Source organism: Protopterus annectens, chromosome 9.part0, assembly GCF_019279795.1.
Source record: "Protopterus annectens isolate FY-2018-M chromosome 9.part0, PAN1.0, whole genome shotgun sequence".
In the NCBI taxonomy this organism is placed as follows: domain Eukaryota; kingdom Metazoa; phylum Chordata; order Ceratodontiformes; family Protopteridae; genus Protopterus; species Protopterus annectens.
The window spans coordinates 1,480,300,488-1,480,315,760 of NC_056743.1; positions in this window are offsets into that span (position 1 = coordinate 1,480,300,488).

Here is a 15,273-nt window from a genome sequence, read left to right on the forward strand (position 1 = left end):
GGATGTCCTTCAAGAATGCAACTGCAGTCATAACATGTGGGTTGTCCTGCCTCAGGCAGCCCTCGGTCGGCCGGATTCCAAAGTCTGGGTCCGACGTCGGCTGATGTCGCATTTCTCTCCGTCAGAGCGGCTGGAGTACATAAGCATCAGCCGACGCCATTTTCTTCAGTCTTTCTTGCCGCGCGGTGCCCGAAGCAGAAGCAGTTCGCAAGTGCCGGTCGGTCAGCTCCTGTATTCTACGATACCGAAGTCATCAAAAAAGCTAAGTACCCCGTTGGGGACCTTTTCTTGCCTCAGCCGATGTCAGAAATTACTGAAAAAGTTAACAATTGTCTTTTTTGTGGTAAACAAATACCTCATAAGGATTTCCACTCTTAGTGCCTCCCTTGCCTGGGCCCAGACCACGACGTCTCGGCCTGTGCTCGCTTCAACAAGCGCACTCTCAGGCGCCAGGCGGAGTTCGCTGAAGATTTTTTCGGCGATAAATTTGCTTACACCATGCCGTCGGATCTTCTGACATCGCAAACTTCCAAAAAGCGAAAAGACCGGGACCGACATCCTCGGCCCGCGTCTACCACTGACTCCACGCCAAAACCTAGCGCGAGTGCTCCGGTTCCCTCTGAGACGGTCTCTCCACCGCTCCGAACCGAAGACACCGCATTACCAACGACTGCGATTCCAGACATTACTCCGACGCCAGTTATAGACTTCCCTCCGGATACCGAAACCGAGGAAATGCCCGAGACCATTGCTGTAGACAAGGTCACTCCTGCACGTGGAGCTGCCAGGCCTCCTATGGCCATGTCTATTAAGGCCTACACTAGGGCTAAGGCAGCCAGCAAAACAAAGCATATTACTCCTAAATCCTTACCTCAGCCGACTCGGAGACACAAATTATGTCCATGGCTGCTGATTTAATTTCCATGATTAGAGGTTCACAGGCCCATCCTGAGAGAGCATCCCAGCCTCCTCCTGATAAAAGGCCCCAGGTTGAACCCTCTGACCCTACTCCTTCAGATGAAGACTCTGAGGGCTCTGTCCACTCTGATAGCCAGGAAGAGCTCTTCCAGACCTATGAGGACTCGGATGCAGAAGATTCCATCCCTTCGGCCTCCCCTCCTGAGGATATTTTTTTTGGGGAAGTTCTGCACACCATGAGGGAACATTTCAAGTGGCAGGGTCAGGAATATTCTGATTCTAGGAAACGCCTTAGGACTTTCCTTAAGAAGCCTCAGCACAGGCCCTTAGCTATTCCTCCTGTACTTGATGTTCTGGATGATTTGTATTCTGACTCTAGTGCTACCCCTGATTCTCTTCCTCCTGCTCCAGCCAAGAACGACAGGTATTACAGGGTCCCAGAAACTCATTCCCATTTATTCAGGGCCCATTCTGCTGATTTGGAAACTATTTCACAGGGGCCTAAAGGAGTTTCAGCCTCCACCTCAAAAAATCCTTTGCCCTCCAACAGGGAAGCAAGGTCATTAGAGAGATGGGGCAAAAAGGTTTACACATCCACTACCTTATCTATGAGAGCTTTAAATTGCCTTTTTCATATGTTACAATATCAGGATTATCTCTTAGAAGATTTACAAAAAACATTAGCTTCACCTGATCCTTTAGACAGGAAGACTTTGCAGGAAGCTGTACATAACACTCAGCAAGTAAGCAATCACTTCCTGCAGTGTGGATATGATGCACTGGAAGCTTCATGTAGGGCAGCTATGACAGGGGCAGTGATTCGTAGACATGCTTGGTTAAAAGATCAACCTCTACCAGATCATGTAAAAGCAAAACTTCTGGATGCACCTTTGGAAAAGAACAAGCTTTTTGGTGCAAATGCTAAGGATGTGTTAAAGACCATGCAAGAAAAAGCAAAATCAGTTCAGACTGTGAAAGATTTCCTCCAGGTTCAACCCCCCAGATTCAGTAGGAATTGGCCTTCAAAAAACTGGTCCTTTCCTAATCCAGAAAAGTTTCAAAGGAGTAAGAACAGACGTGGCCGAGGAAGAGGCCAATACAGAGGCCCTTACAGGGGACGACAATGGCAGCCAGGAAACCAAAGAAGTGACGCAGGGGTTACACCTGCCCAACAACCACAAACTCAATGACTTTCCTCTACTACCGCCTACCAGGGAACAACTAGAAGCTCCCTTGGGTGGGAAATTATCTCTGTTTGCAGAAAACTGGCACAGACTGACAAAGGACAAATGGATTTTGGACATTATAGACCGAGGGTACAGGTTTCATTTTCATACCTTACCAAGAAAACAAGGCATGCCAAACCTACCACAAAATCAAAGGGCAGAGGCTATCAAGCAAATCACTCTGCTGACTCGAATGAAAGCAATAGAAAGAGTTCCACAACAAGAACAAGAGCAGGGGTTTTACTCAAGACTGTTCCTTGTTCCAAGAAAAGAATCTCAATGGAGACCAATACTGGACTTGTCCGCATTAAACACCTTTCTCATAGTACCAAAGTTCAAAATGCTGACTCTACAGCAACTCCTTCCCATGCTGGGCAAGGAGTCATGGCTGATTACTCTTGACCTCAAGGAGGCATACCTGCATGTCAGACACAGCTGCAGAAGATACCTCAGATTTCTTGCAGGGCCAGAGCATTATCAATTCTCAGCATTGCCATTTGGCTTATCTACTGCCCAGAGTATTTACAAAATGCCTGACTTCAGTAATTGCTCATTGCAGGCTCCAGGGTATACAAATTTACCCGTACCTGGACGACTGCCTCATACAAGCGGACGACAAATTGATGTTGACAAAAAACCTGGATTATGTCATACGATTACTTCAAGCTCTGGGATACACAGTCAACTTCCAAAAGTCAAGACTGCAGCCATCCCAGCAAATAATCTTCTTAGGAGCCAAACTAGACACAGCCTCTCAGATGGCGTACCTGACAGAAGACAAGCAAGAGAAGTTAACTCATTACTTCAAAGGTTTAGCAAAACTCACCCAGATGACTGCAAGGAGATTCCTACAGGCCCTGGGTTACATGGCATCCTGCATTCTACTGGTTCCATTAGCAAAAGTACACATGAGAAAGCTTCAATGGTACCTAAAAAGCATTTGGTCTCAGCACAGCAACAACTTGGAGACAATCATACCACTCATTCCATGCCTACAAAAGGAATTCCTATGGTGGGCCTCGGTGAGCCAGGAAAACACAGGTATGTCATTCAAAAAACCACAGATAACACAGACCATGACTACAGACGCCTCAGACCTTGGATGGGGGGTGCACATGGAAGGCAGGTGTATACAAGGACGATGGTCTCCAAAGGAAACACATCTGCATATAAAGCAAAAGGAAATGCTGGCAGTAATGCATGCCATCGAGGCTTTTCAACACCAACTCCAGCAAGGTCATTTAATGATACGGACAGACAACACCACTGTGATGTGGTACATAAGCAGGGGGGCACCCACTCTTGCCCCCTTTGCAGACTGACAATGCAGCTTTGGGAGAAATCACTGAGTCTAAACATCCAGTTACAATCCCAGTTTGTTCCAGGAAAAGACAATGTGTTGGCTGACAGCCTAAGCAGGAATTTCACAGATCCACACGAGTGGAGCTTACATCCGAAGGCCTTCAGACAACTCACTTCGACATGGGGCAAGCCAGAAGTGGACCTATTTGCCTCTCACCTCAACCATCTTCTACCAAAATTTTGCACAAGGACATACCATCCAAAAGCTTGGAAAATAGATGCCCTCTCATTCAACTGGAACTCCCTAGCAATCTATGCATTCCCACCTCTGCCACTGATGACCTCAGTATTACTAAAGATCAAAGCAGAGAAGCCCAAGGGAATCATAATAGCTCCGGATTGCCCAAGACAACACTGGTACCCACTACTACGGAGCATATGTCACACCAGGAGGTGAGCCCTCCCTCAGTGGCCTCTACTTTTGACTCAACACAATTTCGAAACATTGCATCCAAATCTTCAGACACTGCAGCTAACAGCCTGGGAGATCCCATAAATAACTTCAGCTTATCTCCCTCCAAGGAAGTTCAGCGGATACTAACAGGCTCGAAGACCATCCACCAGAAAGGTTTATTTAGCAAAGTGGAAAAGATTCAGCAATTGGAATACCAGCAAGGGACACGATGCATCATTGCTGAACATCCCACTTATCTTGGAATATTTGGCAGATATGTTAAAGAACGGCCTCTCATATTCTTCCATAAAGATACATGCATCTGCTATTTCAGCTAGATACAACAATGATCCTCCTGTTTTCTCTCACCCCTTACTAAGACAATTCCTCAGGGGAATCAAGAACATTAAGCCACCAAGAAAGGCCCCAGTGCCAGCCTGGGACCTCAATTTTGTCTTAGAAAAACTGACTCTACCTCCTTTTGAGCCAGCAGCTTCAGTTGACTTGCAATTTCTCTCATGGAAGACAGCCTTCCTGTTGGCAATTACCTCAGCAAGAAGGGTTTCGGAGCTACAGGCCCTAATGGCAATACCACCCTTTATTATTTTCCACAGAGACAGGGTTTCATTAAGGACCAACCCTACATTTATGCCAAAGGTGGTATCTAGGGTTTCTCTAAATCAAGCCATTCATCTGCCTGCTTTCTTCCCCAATCCTGAGAATAAGGGGGAAAGACTTTTGCATACCTTGGACATTCACAGACAACTTCGATACTACCTGGACAGAACCAAGGCCAGTAGGAAGTCTGAACAACTTTTTGTAGCTTACGCTCCTGCAGTCCAAGGAAAAGCAATTTCAAAACAGACTATTTCTACATGGATTGGATATTGCATCAGATTCTGTTATTCCTTTCATGGAAAGACTGTTCTAGCCAATGTCAGACCACATTCCATAAGAGGGGTGCCTACCAAGGACATTCTAGAAGCTGCTACATGGAGCTCCGTGCATACATTCTCCAAACACTACAATCTCCCTCTATATTCCAGATCCAGAGCAGGCTTTGCTACGGCAGTCCTGCAGGGTTTGATTGCCACACCATCTCTTTCCTAGAGCATACCTCCTCCCCAGCTAAGCTATGGTATTCTACCCACATGTTATGACTGCAGTTGCATTCTTGAAGGACATAGCACAGTTTTGTACCTACCATAAATGGAGATGTCCGATAGACATGCAACTGCAGTCGGATTTTCCCTCCCTCCATACCCCTCTATGCCTAGGGTCCACTCCTATCCCTGTTACTCTTAGCTGGGGATATCTGTTATGGTGTATTTGCTTTATTGCTCATTTATTTGTTTGGAATCCTGTTTTTGTCTTCCAATTTGATTACAGCCTTCCTTGGAGGGCACCTGGCATCTGGGGCAAGAAACACTGAAGAAAATGGCGTCGGCTGATGCTTATGTACTCCAGCCGCTCTGACTTCGGAGAGAAATGCGACATCAGCCGACGTCGGACCCAGACTTTGGAATCCGGCCGACCGAGGGCTGCCTGAGGCAGGACAACCCACATGTTATGACTGCAGTTGCATGTCTATCGGACATCTACTTTTATGGTAGGTACAAAACTGTACTTTCTACCTTGACAGGACTAAACCTTTCATAAAATCTGACCAGCTGCTAGTCAGCTTTGCTACAGGGTCAGAGAGCAAGGCCATTTCAAAGCAAACCATCTCCAAATGGATCGTACATTGCATCCATTTCTGCTACAAACACCATGGAAAACCTACCCCACAGAGGATCAGAACCCATTACACTAGATCTACTTTAAACTCTTCAGCATTTCTCAGAGGGGTCCCTACCCAGGACATCCTGGAAGCTGCAACCTGGAGTTCACACACCTTCACCAAGCGTCATCACTTACCTATCTTTTCTAAATCCAGAGCTGGATTTGCTACAGCAGTTTTACAAGGCCTGCTAGCCAGCTCTAATACCTCTCGACTGCCTCCACCTTTCCACAGCTTTGGGAAACAACCCAAGTGTGATGACTGCAACAGTGAAACACGAAGAACATAGTACAGTTGTGTACACTTACCATAAATGTAGATGTTCGAGTGTATTCACTGTTGCAGTCCTGGTTACCCTCCCTCCAGCCCCCTGACTTATCTATACTTTCTTCCTATCCCCTTTTTTGGCCATATTTTATGGCAATGGTATTTACTTTTTACTGGAGGTGTTCCGCACCATGTAATTGCTTCCTGTTTTGGGGGCTCCTGACATCTGGGGCAAGAAAAACTGATATAATGCTGTCGGCTGCATGTTTTATATTCCTGACATCATGGAAGAGGCGACAGCATCCGACGCAGAAATCCCAAGACTCTGCTGACTGTGGGCTTACCTGCAGGCAGATAACCCAAGTGTGATGACTGCAACAGTGAATACACTCTAACATCTACATTTATGGTAAGTGTACACAACTGTACTTTTAGACCCAGACCACGATGTACTTCGCTATCGGTTTTGTGCCTTGTCCAATGCCTGAACTATTCATCATCGGGCCCTTATTGTCGCTAAATACTTTCATTCTCGATCTCCGTATTCCAAAATGGCTTTGGTAAGCTATCCAACTACCGATCTTCCGAAAAAAACGTAAGGATAAAGACAGAGACAGACCGCACAGGTCTAAAACTGCTGACGACTCTTTCGTTAAGCTAGTCAGCAGTTCGCCGGTACTCAGTGAGGTGCTGTTCATAGGTTCATAGGTTCATACTAGGCTATCTGCCCGAGGGCATTTACAAGCCTAGCCCATAGTTTTGTGGCTTACGCCACCCCTTTAGTATGGGGAACTATACCCATTATTTTGCTGTGCCTCTGTTGAGCAGTGACACTGAGGTAATCCCTGGGGTATATCTGCGATCTCCCATCCATTGGTCAAGATTTCTCTTGAACAAGGCCAGCGAGGTGCTCTGCCTCACATATACCGGGATTTTATTCCACAGCGTAGGGAGTCTTTGGGTGATGAATCTATCCCTCCAGCACGTCCTATTAATAGCCGTGTCGAGGTTTAAGTCTCCCGCCCTTGTGGCTCTGACGGATCTAGATTTTTTGAGGTGAAGCATATTCATCAAATCTGGGTTTGACATGGCCTTGTATGTTAGGCAAAGGTCACCTCTGAGCAAGCGGTAAGCGACTGAATAGAGCTGGAGTTCTTTCAGTCGGGCAGCATAGGACAGATGTTTGAGACCCTTTATCCTTTTGGTGAGGAACTTTTGTGGCCTCTCCAGCTGCTGCAAGTGTCGGGTCAGATACATTCCGAATGGGGCATTGTACTCAATCATTGGTCTGATGAGTGATGAGTATAGGGAGACTATGACCTCCCTTGATCTAGATGAGAATCCCTTCATGATAAGGTGGGCAGCCCCTGATGCCCGCTTCAGTTGATTCCCAGGCCTTTACTGAGAACCATTCAGAGTCCGGTATGCCTTGAGACTATTCTTCGACTACGGAACCTGCGGATGTCTCTATCTTTAATGGGTCTGGAGCCGCTGAGCAGGCACCAGCTTCTGAGGAAGTTCTTTTCACTACCGATATTCGACACAAACTGGCTTCTTTTGCATCTTCAGTTCTGTCTGAAACTACCGAGTTTCTAAGGCCAAGAGTACGAGCTACGCCTAAAAAAAGACCCAAACTCAAGCACCTGCTTCCTTGCCACAACATCAAATGCTTAAAATGGCAGAAGACCTTATGCTAATTAGGTGAAGCCAGCCTTCCCCTGCTAAGAGAAAAATAGACTGTCCCCAGCAACTTTAACAGCCCCAAGTGTCCAGCTCTGAGGTATCTGATTATGAACACATGCCTTTATCTGCGTATGAGGATTCAGATGCAGAGGAATCCATTCCCTCTACTTCTCCTCTAGATGATTTTTCTTTTGGTGAAACCTTACATACTTTGAGAGCATTTCCACTGGGGATGCCAAGAACTATCCTCAGTCCAGAAAGAGACTCAGAGAATTTCTAGATTTGCCAAAACATAGGCCTTTCGCAGAACCCCCAGTCCTGGATGTTGTGGATGATATCTTTATGGAATACAGTCTTAACTCTTGATACTTTACCCCCTGCTCCTAGCAAACCAGACCGGTACTACAGAGTTTCTGAGTCTCACAAATTCCTTTTAAAAATCCTACTGTTGACCTAGATGGCATCTCCCAGCGGCCTTAAGGTATCAAAGCAACTACAGCTAAGAATCCTACCCCTTTGGACAGGGATTCCAGAACCTTAGACAGATGAGGTAAGAAAGTATACACCTCTGCAACCCCCACCATTAGGGCTTTGAATTGCCAGTTTCATATGCTAAAGTACCAACAACATATGGAGCTTATTAAGCAAAAATTAGCTACCTTTGCAGACTGTGCAGAAAATAAAAGAATTAACATCTTATGCATTCTGCATGCCAAGTCAGCAAGCACACTTTGCAATGTGGCTTTGATGCCCTAGAAGCATCTTGCAGGGCAGCAGTCACTGGTGGTTTTGTACTGAAAAGACATGATTGGCTTAAGGAGCAGACCTTGCCAGACCATGTCAAAACAAAATTACTAGACACTCCTATTTGGTACCAAAGCAGAAGAGGTTCTTAAAAAGATGGAAGAAAAAGCTAAATCTATGCAAAGATTTCTTGCAAGTGCAGCCTCCTAGATTTAGTAGGCATTGTCCCTTGAAGCATTAGTCCTTTCCAGTCCCCTCTAGACCATCTCAAACTAGACCCAGGGGAAACAGACACCCCAGTCTATAGTCTTAGGATATGTAGAGATCTAAGCAATGGAGTGCCTCCACTTCAAAAACAGGGAGTGCTAAGCCACCCCTTATGGAAAGAATTCACAATTACTTCTCAACTCCACTCCCCACCTCTGCCCAACTGCTCATGCGCCTAGGAGGAAAACTTGCCCATCATGCAAAAAACTGGACTTCCAACACCAAAGACCGATGGGTCCTCAACATTGTATCCCAAGGGTACAAATTCTACTTCCACACACTGCCAACCACAAAAGGGTTCCCAGACCTTCCTCCCCAACCAGTGGGCCGAGGCACAAAACCAAGTTCAATCCCTGATGTTCGTGTTACACTGCTGCAGTCATTACACTTGGGTTATCCTGCCGTCAGGTGGTCCCGCAGTCGGGTTATCCTGCCATCAGGCGGTCCCGCAGTCTGCCAGAGTTCCAAAGTCTTGGTCCGGCGTCAGTTGCTGTCGCTTCTTCCCTGACGTCAGTGCGCTAGGGGTATATAAGATGCATCCGACGCCATTTTCTTCAGTCTTTCTTGCCGCGCGGTGCCCAAAGCAAAAGCAGTTCGCAAGTGCCGGTCGGCTGACTTCTGAGATTTTTGAAGTCGACTTTCAGATCCAAAGTCTTCAGTAAAGCTAAGTATCCCGTTGGAGAAAATTTTTTCTTGCCTAAGACTGATGTCAGAAAAAGTTAATTGTATTTCTTGTGGGAAACAAATACCTCATAAGGACTTCCATTCTTACTGTATTCCATGCCTAGGCCCAGATCACGACGTCACTAGTTGTCGGTTTTGTGCTAGATTTAACAAACGCACTATAAAATGACATTTTGATTTTGCTTTGCACTACTTTGGCCGAAGGTTCAATTATACAATGCCATCTGAACAACGGACGACCACAATTCATAAAAAACACAAAGACAAGGATAAAGACAAGCTGCCTCTGACTCCCACGTGGGGACAACTAGGCCTCTGGAAACTCAAGGTATTGGGCCTACGGAAACTAATACCTCAGATGGGTCCAGAGCCGCTGAGCAGGCATCGGCTTCTGAGGGTGTTTTCAGACCTTCACAACTTACCATTAAAGCAACAGCCAAGACAAAAACACCATTAAAGACAAAGAAGCAAGTACAGCATTCCCCAGGACAGTCCTCCATGCCTAAGAAACAGATGCTCAAATGGCCGAATACCTCATTACTCTAATCAGGGGTTTCCATCCCCCTCCTGAGAAAAGGCCTAGGCAGGATACAGACTATGATTCCTCTGATCAGGTTTCCATTTTCTCTGATTCCTCTTCAGACCAGGGATACTCTCTACCCCCCTTTGAGGACTCTGATGCTGAAGAATCTATCCCTTCAGCCTCTCCTCTTGAGGATTACTCTTTTGGGGAAACTTTACATACCATGAGGGAGCATTTCCATTGGGAAAGTCGGGATTATTCAGAATCCAAGAAAAGGCTTAGGGACTTCCTTTTATTGCCTCAGCACAGGCTCCTTGCTATTCCGCCTGTGTTAGACATTGTGGATGATGTGTTCTCTGAATCCAGCTCATCTCCTGATTCTTTGCCCCCTGCTCCAGCCAAGCCAGATAGGTATTATAGAGTCCCTGACTCTCACAAGTTTCTTTTTAAAAACCCTTCTGCTGACCCAGAAGCCATTTCCCAGGGTCCCAAAGGGGTTAAGGCTTCCATTGCAAAAAATCCAGTCCCCTCTGACAGAGATTCTAGGGCATTGGATAGATGGGGGAAGAAAGTTTACACTTCTGCAACTTTAGCAGTAAGGGCTTTAAATTGCCAGTTTCACATGCTTAAGTACCAACAATATTTAATGGCTCAGTTAAAACAGAAAATGCTTACAAGCTCAGAAGCTCCTGACTATAAAGAAATGCAGGATTTATTGCATGCAGTTGAACAGGTGGGAAAACATACTCTGCAATGTGGTTTTGATTCTTTAGAGCAGGAGTGTCCAACCCGCGGCCCGCGGGCCGCATGCGGCCCTCAGAGCTCTTCCATGCGGCCCGCGACCCTTAAATTTAAATTTAAAATTAATTTCACTTTTTTTCCGTGTCCGCGTAGTTTTGCTCTTCTGCGCATGCGCCAACTTTCTTTTTTTTACGTTTTTCCCATACCAGCGTCTTTCCGCTGGTATGCGCATGCGCGAAAACACCGTTCGGGTGATTTTTGTAAAGAAAAGCTGCAGGAAGGAGCGCGATCGTACCGTAGCGGTAGAGAGAGGATTTAATCAGTTTATTTCGTTGAGTACACTACTACACTACAACAAAGGTAAGTGACCCTTTTGGCCGAGCCATTTATGACCCAATTTATTGAGTTCAACCACAGGTTTCTGAAACCTCAGTCCGAACTCCGAAACATAATCACAATAACAACTTCAGTTAAGGAAAGTGCACATGGCTATTGGTAAGTTGTTCAACAGCTTTGTCCTAATAGCTGTGAAACGAAAAGAACAGTTAGAACGCTTAATAAAACTTACCTTGAATGCCCAGGTTTAGTACAAAATACAAGGGTGACCATTGCAACCTGTTGAAATAGTAAGGTGGGGCTGTACTGCACCTGCAAGAAAAGCATTTACCTGTTCTAATACACAGGACTGCTTCATGCTGACCTACGTTTGCTCCTAATGGTTAAAAAGAGGATTCTACAGCCAAAGTCCCTGTTCTGGTCGGGACGTATCTCATGAAACTGTCTCCCCTTCATATGCACACACAACCAGTTCATGCAGAGGTGAATAGTCAGAATAAAGCAAAAGATAATTTCACATTTCTTCTGTCAGGTTGTCAAAGTGAAAAGAAATATTAGAAAAAATGTGTGTTATATGAGCTTTATTAATACTTCGGAGTCAATGCCTAACATGTCCCTTTCTCTTTCCTGGGGGGGGGTAGCCATAGTGCGAAACACATTTTCCACTCTAATCTGTTAACTTTTTAAACTACTATCCCGTTACTTTTAAATGCATGTGTAAGGTTATGTGTAAGGAGCCGTAATCCTATGCATTTTCACAACCCCGAGGAAACCTAAGATCATCTGGACTAGATTTTTGGCTCCAGCGGTGTAAGGGCATAATGACTGCAATCATAAACAACAAAGTATGCTCCGTTTACTTTGGTGGCCCTTCTCGAAAATCAGGGTAAACTCGCTAATGTTGCCTTTGCCTGTCCCGTTGCAGGGGAAGCGAGACAGAAGCTGAACTCTCCTCCAACGCCCACACAAGCCCTGCAGCGCTAAGTAGTTCAGCTAGCCGCTCCGCAGCAGTCTGCCTGGCGAAGCTCACGCACTCTGCTTTGGTGCAGTCGCCAACCAGCCAGCACACCGGCAAGGACCTGACCAGCGTCTCCCTCAGCTACATTGCAGAACTCTACTTCTGGGCTACTGTCGCTGGAAGTGGGATGGTATGTGCTATGCACTGGTCGCTAGTCCCAGTGCATTCTATTCCAGGACTAAGGGTCATTACTTGCTGAGACTCACCCCAGTATACTGCCAACTGGCTGCCCTGCGGATTTCGTTCAATGCCTGACAGCTACTGGTGGGTATTCTGAATGCGTTTATTAGAAGTAATAACTTTCTTGGTTAATGTTTAATTCTGTACCACAAACATATATGCTCTTTAGCTAAAAACACTCTTCTAACAGCCACGTGTCAGCAATAAAAAATATATATATATAATTTCCAGTTCCTGTCCTGCTCTGTCCAGTGGAAAGTTTGAAAGCAATTCCAGAAACTGTTGAATATGTTGAAGTCATTCTTTCAGGGGAAAACCATGTTGTTAACTGGTTTGTTTGCATATAAAGCAGCAGTCAACATTCCTAAGTCAAAATTATACACAGTGCCAGTGACAGAGGCAAAATGATAAAAGAAAGCAGAAAAGGTTATTAAAGATTGTTTTAACTAACAGTATATAAGATGTTAGAATGGATTTAACTGTTTTTTAAATAATTAGAAAGAGATATTGAAGTTTAGGTGAAATATTATGCATTTATTAATTTATTTATATTATTTTTTTTTTTTTTTTGGTCCTCACCTGCTGTTTGCCCCCAGACCATTTTTGTTAACCCAATGCGGCCCTTGCAACTGAAAAGGTTGGACACCCCTGCTTTAGAGGCCTCTTGTAGAGCCGCAGTTACAGGTTCTGTGATTCGAAGACATGCTTGATTAAAAGAACAGAGTTTACCTGACCATGTTAAGGCAAAATTATTGGATGCTCCTTTACAGCATGATACCTTGTTTGGTGTTAAGGCAGAAGAGGTGTTAAAGAAAATGGAGGATAAAGCTAAATCTATGCAAACAGTCAAAGATTTCTTACAGGTACAGCCACCTCGATTTAGCAGAAATTGGCCTACAAAGAATTGGTCCTTTCCAGTGTCAGACAGGCCACATAGAGGCAGATACAGACGCCCAAGAGGCAGATCTCAACTCCAAGGCTCTTACAGACCATGACAGTGGGGTACCTCAACCCCAAAAGGAGGTGAGGACAAGTCTCAACCTTACAGGAAACAGCCCCAATGACTTCAGCCTTCATATGCCAAGCACTTCCCTTTTGGCAGCCCCCTTAGGGAGGAAACTAGCACTTTTTTCACAAAATTGGCAAACAATCACCCAAGACAAATGGGTTCTGAACATTGTGTCTCAAGGGTACAGGTTTCACTTTCACACTTTACCAAGGCTAAAGGGAATGCCAAACCTGCCACAAAATCAATGGGCAGAGGCTCAAAAACAAATTTCAGCCCTCATGGACATGAGAGCTATTCAAAAAGTACCACAGCAGGAACAAGGACAAGGATTTTACTCAAGACTCTTCCTGGTTCCCAGAAAGGACAAAGCCTGGAGACCCATACTAGACCTTTCAACATTAAATACTTACCTGGATGTACCGAAATTCAAAATGTTTACACTACAGCAGCTTCTTCCCATGCTGGGCAAGAAGGCTTGGCTTGTTACTCTGGACCTCAAAGAGGCATACCTGCATGTCCCTATCAGACAAGATTGCAGAAGATACCTCAGATTCAAAGCTATTACAATGCAGTACCAATTCACTGCACTGCCCTTTGGCTTATCTACTGTGCCCTGGGTCTTTACAAAGTGCCTGGCACCAGTAATTGCATTTTGCATACAAAAAAGAATTCAGATATATCCATACCTGGATGACTGTCTCATTCAAGCAGAGAAAAAGGACATTCTTCTAAAGCATCTGACGTTTGTAAAAAGGTTGCTAATTTCTGTAGGGTACACAGTAAACAAAAAGAAGTCAAAACTAGTGCCCTCACAACAGGTAATATTCCTGGGTGCCAGCTTGGATACAACGGCCCAGATGGCTTATCTCACGCCAAACAAGGACAACTGACTCAATATTTTCAATTGCTGGCAAAGAAGTCCCATCTCCCTGCAAGAAAAATTCTGCAGGCCTTGGAATTCATGACATCCTGCATACTACTAATTCCATATGCCAGACTGCATATGAGGAAATTACAATGGTACCTAAAAAGTGTTTGGACTCAACACTCTCACAGTTTAGAAACAGTAATACCAATAATTCCCTGCCTACAACAGGAGTTTCGATGGTGGGCGCAGGCATGTCACCTCGTCAAGGGTCAGCCTTTCACTCTACCCACAGCCAGACAGACACGAACAACAGATGCTTCGGATTACGCATGGGGGAGCACACATGGCAGGAAAATGTATTCAGGGCAAGTGGACCACAGATCAAATGCATCTTCACATCAGTCAAAAAGAGATGTTGGCTGTTCAAAATGCCCTAACAGCTTTCAAGGACTTTCTGCATCCAGGACAATTATTATTAAAGACAGCACCACAGTAATGTGGTACATAAGCAAGGGGGCACTCATTCTTATCCCCTATGCAGGCAAGCCATGACCTTGTGGAACACAGCTCTAACTTATCAAGTTCATCTGCAAGCACAATTCCTGCCAGGAAAGAAAAATACTCTGGCAGACTATCTCAGCAGAAATATCATGGACCCTAAATTGAATCCACAAATCTTCAGCATGGTAACGCAAAAATGGGGGTGACCAGACACAGATCTTTTTGCCTCTCCACTGAATTGCCAACTACAAAAATTCTGCACAAGGACTTACCACACACAAGCATGGAAAGTGGATGTTCTTTCGTTCAGCTGGAAAAGCCTAAAAGTTTATGCCTTCCCACCACTGCCTCTTCTTTCAAAGGTACTCCTAAAAGCCAGACAAAAAAAAACACAGATGATCCTGATTGCTCCAGACTGGCCACGCCAGCACTGGTACCCAATCTTAAAGAACTTAGCTCAAGGCTCACCATGGATTTTGCCTCAAATTTCACACCTTCTGACTCAACAAAACAATCAGATCCTGCACGGTCAGCTCAAAACCCTAAACCTGGCTGCATGGCAGATTCATTAGTCAAACAGGCAACACCTCTCTCTAAAGCTGTTATGGATGTCATTTTGGAGGCCAGGAGGCCCAGCACCAGGAAATCTTACTCAGAAAAATGGAAGAGATTATGTGCCTGGAACCAGGCTCAAAGCCTTGACCCTGTTGTCCCAAACATTCCTCAGATTTTACAATACTTAACTGAGATGCTGGACAAAGGCCTATCCTTC